Source organism: Passer montanus, unplaced genomic scaffold (genome assembly GCF_014805655.1).
Source record: "Passer montanus isolate IOZ18808 unplaced genomic scaffold, ASM1480565v1 scaffold8, whole genome shotgun sequence".
Classification (NCBI taxonomy): domain Eukaryota; kingdom Metazoa; phylum Chordata; class Aves; order Passeriformes; family Passeridae; genus Passer; species Passer montanus.
In genome coordinates, this window is record NW_024373256.1 from 9,888,316 (window position 1) to 9,904,267 (window position 15,952).

Below are 15,952 nucleotides of genomic sequence, written 5' to 3' on the forward strand. Positions count from 1 at the left end.
TGTCTGCAGAGGAGCTGAATTACTCCTACAGTTTTCTCTTCCCTCTAGTTTTGTTTTTTTTTTCCTGATCCCCATTCTCCCCTCTGCTCCTTTAGTACAACAGCTGCTAGCACAGAGTCCCTTCCATCCACACAACCACCCAGGCAGGCAGGGAGATTGCAAGAATGTCCTCAGAGCACCACATGTTTACCAATGCAGTTCTGTCCATTTTTATGGCATGGAAATGTATTGCCCATCTTTGAGCAAAGGCACACACTGGAGATGCTGGGGAAAGACTCTATAAATAACTTGCAGCTTGCTTAGCTCTTAGGTTCTGACAGTCATCTCTGCCTTCCAGATTTGCACTCTCTAAGTCAAGTTCTACATTCTGCATTTGCATCCAAAAAAAGACTCATGGCCTGCTCCTTGTGGAACCCAGGGCTACTTCTTATTTTTTATATCTTGAGAAAAAAACAACTTGGCAATGCCATGTGTGCATGTTTCTAAAACAAAATTTGAAGTCTCCAGCATATCTCTGGAAGGATATTTGACTTGCTTTCTTTATATAGGTTACATCACCTTGGATTCTTGAAATGGCTGATGTAATGACCAGGATGATGGGATAGAATGACCTCTCAGCACATTTGTGGGTGATACCAAATTGGGGGGAGTGGCTGATACACTGCAAGGCAGGGTGTATCAGACAGACCTAGTCAGACTGGAAAAATGAGCTCTTGGGGACCTCATGAAGTTCAGCAAAGACAAATGCAAAGTCCTGCAACTGGGTTGGCACAACCCCCCAGGTGGGACAGGCTGGGAACTGACTGGATAGAGAACAGCTTTGTAGAAAAGGAGCTGAGGGTTGTGCTGGACAAGCTGAATGTGAGTCAGCCGAGGGCTCTTGGAGCTAATGTGCCCAGCTGCCAACTGGGCTGAGTACCACTGGTAGGTTTGGAGGGAACTGATTCTTCCCCTCCATCTGACACTTGTCACACCACATCTGGAGCTCTGTGTCTCATTTTAAGAAAGCCATTGACACACTAAAGCAAAACTACCACACTGCTCTGACAGCTGCAGTTCATGACATCCAAGAAGATGAGAGCTGGATTTGCCCAGGTTTAAAGAAGATGGTGAGTGGAGATCATCGTGCTGTGGAGCACTTTGTAAAGGAAGGGTGTACAAGAGATGCAACCACATTTTTCCCAGAGGTGCTCAAGAAGCAATGAGCACAACCTACAGCAATTCAATATAGGAAACTTTTTTTTTTAAGGATCAAATACTGAAACAATTTTCCCTGAAAGGCTATGGCAACTCCATCCTTTGAGATATACATAACTCAATTCAACATGACTAAAAGCAACCTGCTTTAATGGGACCTGCCATGAGGAGAAAGTTGGACTACAAAACTTGTAGAAGTCCACCTACACCTATCAATTCTGATATTGTGATGTGATAGCAGATATCTTCAAATTAGCAGTTCCACCCTGCCAGGGAAGGAGACTCCAATATCACTTCCTTTTGCATAAAGGTTTTTATACAACTATGGCCTGTAGGCAGGGAAGGCAGTAGGCCTGTTCTGCAATAACAAATTAATTGATAATAATTTTTTCCATATATCACCAAGTAAAAGATGCAAATGCACTGGGGAAATCATCTGTGCTGAATTCAAAGAGACTTGAGATTTTGCCTGCTTTTATTATCTAGACAGCTTTGTCACAAACAGAAGCAGTGCCCTTTCCATACTTGCCTACCATTTTAACTCCCTGTTATGAAATCCCATTTCTATCCCTCTGTCCTTGTTGACCATTTCTGAATTTTCTTCCAGTTCTATTTTTACTGAGACTGGGGGGAGGCTGCAGAATTGAATGCAGTATCCAGGGTGGAGACAGAACATGCATTTACAGAGATTACAGACTATATTTCATTTAAGAGAGAAGAAAAATGAATTCACAGTTCTGTGTAACTTTTACCATGTCTACTGGCTTTTTCACTGTCTCTAAATGTTTTAAAATGCTTGAAAATAAAATGAAGATATTTTCATTACCTGTTTATTTGTTCACTTCTTAGTTGTTTTGTTCTTCACTCTCTCAACAGTGAATGCCCTGTTGGTCTGGTCTGCTTGTCTTGCATCTGTGCAGTTTTATGGCAACTGAACCCATCAGGATGAAATCCCTAAATAATGTGTCCATCAAAGGAAAGGTGAACAGAATGTAGCCCTTGATTGTTCCAGGCTAATCTGCACAAGAGCCTTCTGTCTTTAAACACCGCCCAGACTGCTTTGGGAACTGGGAAGTTACTAAATTTCTTGTTGAGGGTCAAAAAAATCCCTGGAAGTACTGAGGGTAGGGAACACGGGGATTATCTAGAGAACTTAGGAGTAGGAAAAAAGTGAGTATAGGAGAACATGTATCTTAAGACATGTAAGATCAAAAAGGTGCAGAATAGTGCTGAAGAACTGAGTATGTGTCACTTGTCAAGTAGGTTCTGAATTTCTCATCTCCAGGTCTCTGTAGAATGGAGTCCTATTTTTATTCTTTGCTTTTGCAGAGTGGTTGGGATGAGGAGTAATTGAACCAGAGAACTGTCAGCACTAAGATCATGATTTGCTATATCTGAAATAAACCAGATACTTCAAATCAGCCACAAGATGCAAGAGTCATTTGCTGAGAGCATGCACAAAGTGCCAGTGCACAACAGGAAGGCTAATGTTCAATAAAATATTGTTTAGGCACCAGGAGCTGCTTGATTTTCAGTGAGAAGTGGGGACTCAGTATTGTGTTGGAAGGCAACAAATGTCATGGGTACTATACAAGATAAACAAATTAGAGCTATTTATATAACCTATAATTATAAAGAGTTAAGCTTATGCTTCTTTGGAGTATCAATTACTGTCTTAACAATACATTTTCCTAAAACAAAGAAAGATTTTATAATTCTATAGACTTTGTATTTCCTTTAGAAAGATCACTTATGGACAAAAGAAGACATATTCAGGACACTTATGAGCAAAAGATTTGTAGACTCATTGCCACAAAGAGCTAAGGAAACAGTGGAATGTGAAGGAAGCTGCTAAATTGAAATTCCAGTACCTTCTACATGTTACAGTGCTCAGGGAAGATGATATTTAACTCTTACAGAGTTCAATGAATCTTCAAAGACAAATGAAGAACTGTTGCATAATTTCCATAGTACAGATTGAAAACTAGCACACCAAGGGTTTGGGAGTCTTCAGACTTGGTCATTCTTTTTGATTTTATTTTAATACAAGGAGGATGATCATCTGGTGACTGAGCACCAGAACAGATTGCCCAGAGTGACTGTAGAATTTCCCTCACTGGAGATATTCCAGAGCCAGCTGGATGCAATCCTGTGCCATGTGCTCCAGGATGACCCTGCTTGAGCAGGGGAGTTGGACTGGATGGCCCACTGCAGTCCCCTCCAACCTTACCCATTCTGTCATTCTCTGACCTAATCCAAATACATAAATTGCTTCCTGGGTTTAATATAAAACAAATTCCTCATGGTGATACTATATTTACAGAATTTTATTGTGAGCCATCTAGAAAAATTCTTATCTACAGACCCTGTGACTAATAAAGTTCATACCAACCTAAACAAGTAGAGCTGCATTCTTTAAAATAACATGTATGAAGACTGTTGTTCCTACATATAAAGGAGAAAAGGTTTTAATTGCATATGAAATGCTATAATAAAATGAAAAGACCAAATGCCATGAAATGGCAATATACCAAATGCCTCCTTGCATTTACTATATAGAACAAGGGAGTTTGCTGTACTGTGTACCAGGCCTTGCTAACTGGCATCAGGATGTGCAAGACAGAAAGGAAAAAAGGGAGTGAGGGACCAGTCTCAGGAAAGCTTTAAAATGAGGTTTTTATCTTCAGCTGTTAGAGGTGTGAATCTTACTAAACAGATTTAAATTCTTCTGAGTACTTATCCTACAATACATATATGTAGCATCCAGTCAAGGGTGATCTCAAACCAGCAGTCCAAAAGTGACTGTTGGTTTCACAAAGTAAAGTAGTTCAACTCTGCCTTATTGTTTGGTAGCTTTCTAGTTTCAAGTCCAGGTTACAGCCTTCACTGATTAGCCTTTTAAATAAACAGACATTTTCTCAAATAGTCCAAATAGCCATATTGCAGTCTTCACAAAAGTCTTTCAGTTGGTAGGTACTAAATATATTTTTACCTTTTTAGGGTGTAAACCAGCACATTTTAATTGTGTCTCAGTTACTCAACCAAAAGTAACGTCATCTAAATTACGCTGAATGATAAAAATTTTGTCTAGCTTCTTTTTGTGACTATGATACCTCAAAAATAGGAATAATATGGTACATACAAAATTTTGACCATGTTCAGATTACCTTTTTTAAATAGACAGTTTATGCATACTTGACATTTTTACTTCACAGAGCAAAAGAGTTCTGCATACAGAGAGTATTCTGAATTTTGTGTGTCTGCACATAGGATCTGCATACTGAAATGTAATGGTGATTTGGTGCTGCTGTGAGGCTCACAACCACCCAATTACCCAATTCTGTTTGCAATTCTTTAATGCCACATTAATGTTTTAATCTTCCTCTAGTTATCTTCCCTCTCAGAAAGAAGAAAAGATAAACCCTTATTAGTTTATGGACCATGTAATCCCTAGGAAGGATTTGCCTGGGACAGATAATCTTCACTTATGCTGAAGTCTTATTTAGAATGGAGGGTCAACTTAATTACATAAGCAGGCCTAATTTTTATTCTAAAGTTTTTTTATTCTAAAATTTTTATTCTAAAGTACTAGATTGAATTTTTGTTTAGATTGGTTCTTTCTGAAGCCACAAAAAAATACCTGTATAGTTTTTATCAAAATACCCAACAGCCAATACTGCACATCACTCTTCCAAATGCATGGACATTCACAGATAATTGTGTGCAGAGATGCTGCTGAACAGCCATTTCCCTGCCATCAACTGGGCTTTTTCATGTACTTATTTTTGTTGAAGCAACACACAGTTTGTCTATGGATGTGTGCAAACATGTTTTGCATATTCATGCAAACATGTTTTGCATATTCACAATAAAGTTGAATTCAAATGTAAAGCAATGTAAAGTAGTTAATTCTCTGTAATGACTTAATTCCTGTTCCCAGGGGAGGGAATGGATCTTAAGATCTAAATAATATGAGAACTAAATGATCACTTCTTTCATGTATGGAGAGGAACATTTTCTACCATAGCACATATATTGCATCCCCCCTTCCTCAGTTTTCTGTAATCTGCATAGTTAGCTGATTAGTGCACAACTGGAAGAACTGGAATGAGGTGGGTCCTTTCATGATCATTATGACAGCAAATTGAAGGAAGAGGAGGAGCTGCAGCAGTCCTAATTTTACTTGAAATACTGGATTTAGAAACCTATGTGAGAACACCAAGCATCACAATCCCTTGGAGAAGGGTTGACATCGAAAGAAGTCTTACAGCTTACTGCTGTGCTGCTGCTTTCAAGTTTTTGGTCTTTGAATTTTGTTTTTCATCACTTTTTTCCCGGCCTCTGCCCATCATCTTTTTGTTTTTGGCTTCTAAAGTCACTTGTCATTTGTTCAAGGAGCTGAAGGATAGATCATCTGATCTGACTTGTATGCCACAGGCCCTGAAATTTCTTATACCAGCCCAAGTAATTTCTCTTTGAGCAAGGCATATTTTCTACCTGCTTAAAGCATATAATTAAATCTGGAGTCACACAACATTAGAAGATAAAGAACTTCCTGTTCTCTTATCAGAAGAGCATCTTGTAAGGGGCCTGTGTCGGGAAAAAGGCTGAATGGAGCAGGCACCAGAGGTAGAGACAGGCCAACCTAATTAGGGAAGAATTTATTTAAAACTGATTGACTTACAGTAAAATGGGACTACAGACATTCAGAATGCGTCATATTTTTATAGTAAAATTAAAATTTAATAAACACAATGTTTTATCCCCTCAGAAAAAAGGTGGGCTGTTAATTGAAATATTTATTATAAGCAATAATTTGGACCTCTGAGAAAAGGAAGGAATGGTAGTAAGTTCAATAATAAAATGTTTCAACTGACAGTCAGAGAAGGTTTAGTCTTCAGAAAATATAAATAGCATTTGTTATAGGTAGGATTCTGACCTCAGTTAAACCTGTACATATCTAAAAGGTAACAAAAATGTATAAAATTATCTAATGCCCAAGATTCAGCAGTTTACAGAAAAAATACATTTTAAAGTAAATAAATAATCACAGCTGCATAAGTCCCATTTTACAAATTTAACTAGTGAGACTCAGGATAACTGAAGCTCTCTACAAAGTCAGTGGCAAGCTGAAAATCTGAAGAGCCCAACTGCTTGTCATTTTCTGTGCAAAGTGTGCTAGTTCTGCTTATTGATCAAGAATAACAATGCTGTGGTTTTACAGAAAGGCTGACATGCCCAGACTACATGAATATAGGAAAACCTCAGAAGGCAGGCAACATTTCCTTTTAAAATAGCTTCTAACAATGCTTTAGTATAATTATACATGCTCCAGACTGAGGTTTGGAAGAACGCTAACTCTCCTGTCAATCAAAAACCTTCTTTTTATGCAGCCAGTGGGTGGGGTGCCATTTGAGAGTGCAGCATTCAAGTTAAAACCTCAACCATCCAAGGTTTGTTTTGAGTCTTACAGCACACAAACTCAAACCTCAAATTTTGTGAAAACCTACACTGTTAGAAACACAAAAATGGATTTATAAAACAGATTTCAAAAGCATGTAAAAAGTGAAAAGTTGATTAGAGTGAAGTATGAGAAACAGCAGGACTCTGCCTGTTGTAGCAACTTCCATCTTAATGGCAGTGCAATTCTGTTGCAACTACAATTGTTTCTTAAAAACATTACTCCACATACCTATGTCCTGCCTTGTCATAGCTGTGTGGATTGTGTGAGAGGTCTTTGCTGCTCCCTCAGTGCCACCATGGGTAATGGCTACTGTAAACTGGGTGTCCTTCTGGATTCTCTTCCGTACTCCAGAACTAGAACTCCATGAAGCCATGGATACTGAGTTAGTCTGTTAGCCCACTGTCATGGAACCCTCAGCACTTCTGATAATGCCAGTTTGTAGGAGTAATCTGTACATACTGGGATGCTTCCAATCCAGCTGACAGCTGCAGTTATGTCAGCACTACTAAATCAGGCAGTGCTGAAACAGTAGCTCACCCTGGCTTCCCAAAAGTCTTGGGCAGTGTGCTTACTAGGGAATACTGACTCTTTCAAAGAAGAAGAAAATGTGCTAATTTTATTTTTAGATATATTAATTTCTTCAGAATAATTCTCTGAGGAATCACTAATTTCCAAGCATAGCATTGCTTATATGGCAAATCAATTTTAGCCCAAGATTTTATAATTTTAGGGTCATATTGATTTGAATGCAGGACAGAGGGATGTAATGTGCAATTCTTTATGGCAAATACTTTCCTAGGGTAGCTATGGCAGCATTCATAGGGTCATGGAATGGTTTGGGTTGGAAGGAACCTTAAAGATTATCTTGTTCCAGATAATAAAGATTATCTCTGTCACAGGCAGGGACACACTCCACTTGCACAGGATGATTTAGGGATGCATTCAAAGAATTCTCATGTTTTTACTGTTCTACTTGTATGATTTCCTTAAAATGCTAATCCTTCTAGTTGGACAAGCAACAACTAAAATACTCTTTACCGTTTTTGTATTTTAAAACACTTACTTGCCCAAGAAGAGTCAAGAATTGAAATGAAGATTGCCAGGAAGGAATGAAAGGTGAATTCTACTAAGTTTAATCTGGAGAAGTTTGTTTTAGGAGGGTGGGAGGAATCTTTTTGCCCCTGCCCTCTGAAGATGTATTTTCAATCCCATATTTTGGTAACGATTTTAAAGAAAACAAAGAAAGCTCTTATCAGTTTGATGTTCAGCAATATAAAATCAAAAGTATGTACACTGAATGTGTCAACTAACTTCATTCTCCTTGTGTTTCTGCAGAGGTATTTTCTTTGAAAGACCCTACTCAAGTCTGGCCACTCCTTATTTAGTTTTATTTAAATTCAGAATTATTCAGTGTTTATAGAAAATATTAGTTTTGTAGCATGGCTTTTGTTTCACTACATTTCAGGAGACATTATTATTTTTTTCAGTATTTTCTGCAACATGAGAAAACAAAAAGCAAATATTACTGTCAGGGACTTCAAACTCCAATTGCTTGCAAAAAATGTCAGAGGTGAAGATGAAGAATTCCTTAAGTATGTTTTTATACACAGACAGCTTGAAGATCCTGTGCCATTTGGACAACTCCTTGACCTTTTGGAGTAAGTATGACAGTTAAGATAAGCTGCTGAATAAATGTTTATCCTGTTTGCAGGAATTAGGGTGTTGGTCTATAACTGAGCATCATGGTGGCATTCTCTACAGAAGGCCTGAGTTTCCTCCATAGTACGTGTAGAAAGTTGAGAATTCATAAGAGCCAATATGATCATTGGGAATTTCTGTTTTAGCCACATGGATATGGTTAAGCAGGGAAGAGAGGTGTACCATTTAGCCTCTTTGACCTAAGACTGCAGGGAAGCAGACTCAGTGCTGATGCACTAATAGCTTTCAGGATACGAGAGAAACAGTTTAGAGGCTTTGAAGATGTTTAACCTACTTAGCGCACCTACAAAAAGGATAATCTGCTTGCCAGCTTCAAGAGGATTATAAGCAACCCTCAGCAGTCTCCTGCAAAACTTGCTTTGGAGAGATCATTCATGCTCAGAGCAATCTATCTCACCAAGTGTGTGATTTAGCACATCATTGTGGCTCAAAACTGAGCCAAACTGATTGTCCTCATACACTGTGCTTTGGTTCATTTGATAGAGCATGGCACTCCTTTGGGGAATAAGACAGGAAGGTGTCCTCCAACCACGACATTCAATCTGTGTGTTCAGACTAAAGCTATTCCACAGTTAACCCCTGAAATGTGCACTGAGGCTCAGCATTCGACAGCTACACAATGTTTGCTTTATAAAAGGGCTTCATTTGGATGAGTCTGCTTGAACACAGGCATGAACACGTGCAAAACCAGCAGCACCAGCACACACCTTCCTCTCTGGTCTCTCTTGGACAGCTTGTATTAAATATACACTCTTAAAAGGCACACTAATTTTCCTTTGACATTACCAAGAGATTGAGATCTTCTAGATCTTGGCAAAGCTAAAAACCAAAGAAAGGTTCATTCTGGCAGGAAACTCCCTGTGGACAGAGGTAGTCCTCAGTGCTGCTGTGTTACTTGGCAAAGCACCATTCTTTAACTGAAGTAGACAACAAACCATTGTTTCCTCCTCCCCCATCTTTATGGGCAGATTTAATCCTTATATATAACCTGTGAAAGAAAAGAGACCAATCCACTTTACCCCTATTCCATCTTTCCAGTTACAGCAGAGTTCTCTAGCATTAAAGACCTGTTGTAGTTAACCTCTAAATAGAAAACAAAGCAATATGGACAAGGTCAGGTGAAAAATCAAGATATTGAAGGTAACTAAAACAGAGCTCTAAAGTACAGCTGCAATGAGCATTATGTATTGAATAAAACACTTCCTGAGTTTCATGTTAGCAGTGGATGGAGTGACAGTCTCTGTCTTCCAGAGGAAGTAATCAGACACACCTTATATTGCTAAATTAGTTAGTGCAGCCACAGTTACAGAAAAGCAAATGATAAAACTGAGACGTGATGTAAACAGCTGAAGCTCATGATAATGGGTTAGCTAGTTACAACAGTGAGGTAAATATTATATTAGCAAACAGGTCAGAAAATAGATGTAATTTTCCACACCTTAATCTCCAAAGCCTTCTTATTACATACAAATAAAACAGCACTTCAGAGAAAATGGAATAGAACAAAATAATCAAATAATGTAGGACATAGATTGCTACATTTAATCATTCCTCACTAAAATAAATAACTAGGAAAAAAGGATTCTTTTTAAAGGGAAGGAAAAGTTCTAGGTTGTTTTTTTTTAAGAGAAACTGAAAGACTAACATAATATTAACAAAATGAGAAGTGTCTCTGAAAGAAGAGTTGACAAACTAAAAGCAACATTATGTGCTTACCCTGCACTTTCAGAAAGGGTCCTTATCTTACTGGACATGAAGAGAGAACAGCTCACAGAACTAGCTGAACTTCTGACTGCTCATTACCTGTAATAGCTAGGATAAATAAATTATGGTCAAATCAAGAATTGAAGCAAAGTATATATGATTCCTATTGAAATACAGCCTTTTTGTCCACACAGATACATTTCTCCAATTGTAAGAAATTTTGCAAATGTATGACTCTCTTAAGCAAATAGTAAAGCACCTTAAAAGATTTACAGATCTTCAGAGTATGCAGTGTCAAGGCTCAATAAGGCAGAAAACTGAATTTAATCTACTAAGAGCCTGCAGAACAGAACTTTTATATTTTTATCCACTTCTCAAATTTATTTACTCTTTAGTATTCCTTGTTTAAATCAATACAGAATCTTATACTTCATTTTTAAACCACATTTTCAAAGTTCTCTCTGTGTGTAGCACTGCAAACAAATCTTCAATTTCACAGTCCAGCAAAAAGCTTTATTTGCAAATTTTTACCTACTTTGGACAACTAATGCTTAGGAAGGCTGTTTTAGCTAGGCACCTTGCTTGTAACAATTAAAATATTAACTACTGCATTTTTAGAACAGCATGCTGGAAGAGATGGTTTGGGTATTTGCTGTAGACATTTTCAGGAATGGCTTCAGTTTTGCCCCTCTTCCTGTCCAAGTGTGTGTGTCACCATCAGGAGACAGTCTAAGCTGTAACACCACCCACGGCCAAATGATTCTGTCTCTTATCCTCCCCCCTGCCAAAGTCAGATGGTGCAGTTTGATTTGTTGCCAAACATACTGAGAGGTTTGAGTAACTTAGGTACCTCAGAGAGCAAAGCTAGCTGGAGGAAAAAAGCTGGATCGATCTCCCACCTGCCCACTGTAATTGTTACACCCTTTAGGGGAGGTTTGAACACAGACTGGCAGTACCCTACACCCTTTTTGTTTTATTTCTGGCTAACAGAAGATCTCTAACCAGTTACCCATTTCAAAAAAGGTTTTGTGTTTTTTCTGCTCACATCTTCATTAGAGCAGTCATCCCTGGCTTTGTCACAATGCAACGTGTGTTACTCATGGCTCTCCTCTGAGGCTGTCCTGAGGCATGAAGCTAATGCTCCTGATGGCGGCTGCCATTCACATTCCAGCTTAGCCCCGCTTCAGTCTGCCACAGGCTGCCCTCTGTGTGCTCAAAGTCTGCACTGAAACGGCTTGACTTTTTTTTTTTTTTTTAATTCAAGCCATCTTTTGTAACGCTGCACCTTCCAGCGCAGAGGAGCCGTGTCCCTCCCTGTCCAGGGCCGGCTCAGACTGGCCCCGCTGGACTCGCTCCCCCCGCTGGCCGTGGCAGCGCAATTCCCCTCGGGCCGCCGAGACGACCCGGGCGAGGCGGCACGGAGCGGCTCCGTACCGGGGTTAATTTTAGCCGCAGACTATATTGAGACATTGAAATCAATCCAAGATATTATCTCTTGTGAAAAACCTACAGGTGTTTTACTGCCTTCCACCAATTCCAACAAAATTTTAACATGCAAGAGATCTAAGTTTAATTTTTAAAATGCTAAATAGTTTCCCAAGGAAAATAAACATTCATCGGTAACCTCGGACTCATACCACAAAAGTTACATTTTAACTTGTCCTGTGGCTGCTGTCAAATACTCTGCTCCCCCTCCACCAGGGTCAATCTGCCAGCGACAGCAGAAATCACATCTCTGCCAGGGCAAGAATGGCATGTAAAAGGAACTGAACTTCAATAGTTGTTAGAGTGACAAATCACAAACACAGCTTTGCAACATCCCACTTGTGTAGTTGGAAGATACTGATAAACTGTTTAGCTCAAGTCTGAGGGAAACCAAATTATAATATATAGATGTTTAGGAAAGAATAAACAAAAAAGCAAAAAAAACAAAAAAAAAACCCAAAAAAACCCAAACACAAAAAGCTCTTCATTCATACACAGGTGTCGTCTGCTATAGGATACTTTTTCTTGCATGGATTTAAAAAAAACATAGATTGATGTAGTTTCTGCTAAAGTAAAAGCCATCCTGTTTTCAAGGCTCAAACCCATAATTTGACTGGTAAGTGCTGGAAATTATGTGTAATTTCATTGGCATTTAAAAAGAAAAAGCTCTTGCTGTTTCAGTGATGCAGTGGGTCAGGTTTTCAAAAGCACAGTACGCACATGAGAGAACAAATAAAATACCACAAAGAGCATAACTTGCATGCAATACTCTATTTTTTTATCACAGAGATATTAAGAACCCATCACTACCAACAAAAAAGCAGACACAAAACCCAACACTGGCAATACCTTTAGCGAGAGTCCTCCTCCATATGGTGGCCAGCTACAGGAGTGTGCCACAGACCTTCCACTTGTGGCCAGAGCGATGCTCACTCACCTGTGGGCACCCTAAGCAAAGAGCTGTGTCAGGTGGTGGCAGCAAACTGAACAACAGCCACTGCAAATCGACTTTTGGAATGGATTGCACTAGACTATATTTAATATACACATGATTACCTAGACTAAACACCACTATTTTGGTTAAGTCCCCTTTGGAAGAGAATTGTGCATACTCTAATTTAGTTCAGTTTAATTTTGCAGGTTTCTCTTCTCATTAAGTTCTAATATGGTTTAAGGATGTCAGTGTGGTTCATTCAGGTCAATACTCCCAAGTATGACTTTGCCAAATGGGTTCTCCTTTTCATACTCTTGTTTTGTATAAAGCTCTGTCTTGGTGAAATTTACAGACTGCATACATCCTTTGCTGTGGAATATTTCATTAGGTGGTAATTATAACATAAATTTACATCTGATCACAACTGACTATTTTTAGAGATGTTTAAAAGAAAAAAAAATGGAAATTTGTTGGTTTAATTATTCAAGGAGATTTTTCTTCCTCCCCATGACACATGCAGATCTGGAGTAACCATATACTCCATAACTAGTGTTTGAGGAAAGAGAGCAATGGCACCATCCATATATTTAGTATGTAATTCTGAGCCTGGGAAAGATCAAGAACTTGATTCAAATCAAAAAAAAAATTGAAACAGCAAAATCAGAAGTGTTTTGAAGGAAGTACATTCCTCAAATTATCTCCACACATAAATATTATTCATGTCAGAAATTCAAGTGAACTGTAATCCTCATGTCAGAAAGTGCTGCATGATAAAGACTTCCAAGCTGCAGATTAAGGAATACACTGGAAAAATGTACTTGTCTTCCAGTCATCTGGAACTATCATTCACACCCATGTAATCCTCTTGATCAGTGAGCACACAATAAATATGGGTTCCAAAACAGTTTATAATACTTGAATTATAAAAAGTCAGACTAGTTTTGTCTCCTCTCCAAACGTCTGTTTAGAGGTCACGAGAAGTCCCTTTGCTTGCTTTGTTTCATAAATTTATTCCAGATTTTATGGGAATGTAATTTTTAAAGTCAGGAACTTGCTCAATAACCTCCTAATTCTAGCCCAAAATTTAGTTTGCTTTCTAACAGTTTGAAAGGCAGCATATTTATACAGACATTTTAGTAATTTAACTTTACCTGATTTGATTTTCAAGCTCAGATTTGCAGTCTGTATTATATCTGAAATATTCCCGAAGTAGTCAGGAATTCCCAACAGGCCATTCTCTCCAGGTGAACAGTATGCAGCAAATCCTAACAGCAGGCTTGGAAAAATCAGCAGCATGATTTATGTAATACCTATAAATCAAAAGGATTAACAGCTAACATTTTCATTGTGTTACTACCAGCCAAAAGGTTTTACCTCAGCAGTGGTTTGTTGTTCTGGATGAGAATGATCATACTGCTTGCTTTCTTAAGCTGCTTAGTGTTTAAACAATTGTAATGTGGAATTGGATAAGCCTCCTTACCATTTTTATGGTTTATTTCATGGTTTATGATCCATGGACATAACTGTTCTTCTATGCATGATCTTTTTTTCTGTTTCTCTCATGTCCCTTTAGATCCTGCAGCAAGCAAAGGCCCAATTTCACCATTCTTAGGGATCTGTTAAATGCCATGCTATACACTTAAGCACTGCTGTTTAATATTTGACTGCTGTGATTGAATTGTCACAGTCTCAGGAATCACTGGGCTCAGATCAGCAGGAGGTAATTCACACTTTGGAGCTGAGAAAAGCCTCAAGGCAAAGCTTCAACAATTTATACATAGTCCCTCTAGGGTAATTAAACTGGACTAATGTTTAATACATTAATTTATTAATAATTAATGTTTTAGGCCTCACAAGGTCAACAAACTTTCCATCAGCATAACTTCCCCCAATAAACTACTAATTGGCTGCATTCCTTCCTGTCTTGATTAGTGGCAGTTTAATCTTCATACTATACTGGTTAGAACTTATAAAGATTTCTTTACGGAGTCCTGCCATACAGGCCACATCAGTTACCACAGCATTTGTGGGGCATCTGTTCAAGACTGGTCAACTGCACTACTGACATTGCTGTCACTAACGTTGCTGAACAAAAGGAAACAGAATCAGAAAATCCTTAGTTGTGAAGAACCCACAAAAATCACCGAGTTCAGTTCCTGGTCCTACACAGGACAGCCCCAAGAATCCCACCATGGGTCTGAGAGCCCTGTCAAACACTCCTTGAGCTCTGTCAGGCTTGGTGCTGTGATCACTTCCTTGGGGAGCCTCTTCAGTGCCCAACTGCCCTCTGGGGAAGAACCTTTTCCTTATGTCCAACCTACACTTCCCCTGACACAACTTCAGCCATTCTCTTGAATGCCACCACTGGTCACCACAGCCGAGATCAGCGTCTGCCCCTCCACTGGCCCTCAGGAAGAAGCTCCGAGACCACGATAATGTCTGACTCCACTCTCCTCCAGGCTGAACAAGCCAAGTGTCCTCAGGTACTCCTCAAATGGCTTCCTCTCCCGACCCTTCACAATGTTCCTCATGGTTCTATGAAGTGTCCTCAGGTATTCCTCAAATGGCTTCCTCTCCCGACCCTTCACAATGTTCCTCATGGTTCTATCCAGAACGCAATTATGTCCAGAGAAGGGAAAACCCAATTCCTCTCATCTGAGGAAGCACTGAAGAGATCTCCAATCCGGCCGTGCCCTGGGCCGGGGGTGTGTGCCACCTGCCCGGCCCAGGGACAGTGTTATTGCCCGGCCCAGGGACAGCGTTACTGCCCGGCCCAGGGAAGGCGTCCCCGCCCGCACCTGCCGCTGGTCAGACGGGCCACGGCTTAAAGGAACGACAACACAGCGCCCCTTGGGCCTCGTGCTTACTCAGGGGCTTTTATCGGGCAAAGGCATTTACATCTCGTGCGCTCCGACACCACAAACCCCAGGTGGCAGCAAGCCCCGGGGCTCACGCTCGCTCCTGCGCGCAGAGCGCGGCCCCGCCGCCTCAGCACCCTCAGGGCGCCGGGGCGCGCGCACGGCGCCACGCGCACGCGCAGCGCCCTCCCGGCCAGGAGTGACGTCACTGGGCGGAAGGAGTCCCTGGAGCTGCTCACGTCAGGCGGCTTCCGGGAGAACCAACCGGAGCCTTAAAGGGGCGCAGCGGCTCCGCGTAGCGGCGGCCCCGAGCTCGGTCGTACTGGGGTCTGCACGATCGGCCAGACGGCACCGCCCGCACAGGGCCACAACCGGCTGGGGCGGGCTCCGGCCCGCTGAAGGGAAGGAGCGCGGGGGCGTGGCCTCAGGCAGCCAACCAATCAGCAGCCAAGAGCTTCCCAGCCGCCCCCAATCAGAAGTAGCGGTTCCCAAAACAATCGCGGCGAGCCAATCGGCAGCCCGCGCCGCTCGCGCTCGGCTCGGGCCGCCCCCGGGCTGTGCCCGCGGCCTCCGGGCAGCAGGGGGCGCGGA

General features: G+C 40.6%; 1 protein-coding gene across 4 annotated transcripts in view; it reads right to left on the bottom strand.

The window, feature by feature from the left end:
* LOC120513142 (phospholipase A2-like) overlaps positions 1-15,498 on the bottom strand; it is a 30,342-nt gene extending 14,844 nt beyond the window's left edge. For 2 of the 4 annotated variants that reach the window (XM_039732258.1, XM_039732262.1), the window contains exons 1-3: positions 15,302-15,426; positions 13,655-13,813; positions 12,419-12,517 (exon numbers count right to left, since the gene is read on the bottom strand). The gene's annotated coding sequence lies outside the window, so the exon portion shown is untranslated. Of the gene's footprint in view, positions 1-12,418; positions 12,518-13,654; positions 13,814-13,983; positions 14,080-15,301 lie in introns of those variants that run through there. The other 2 variants (XM_039732261.1, XM_039732259.1) reach the window with 2 other exon arrangements.
* Positions 15,499-15,952: the final 454 nt, after the last annotated feature.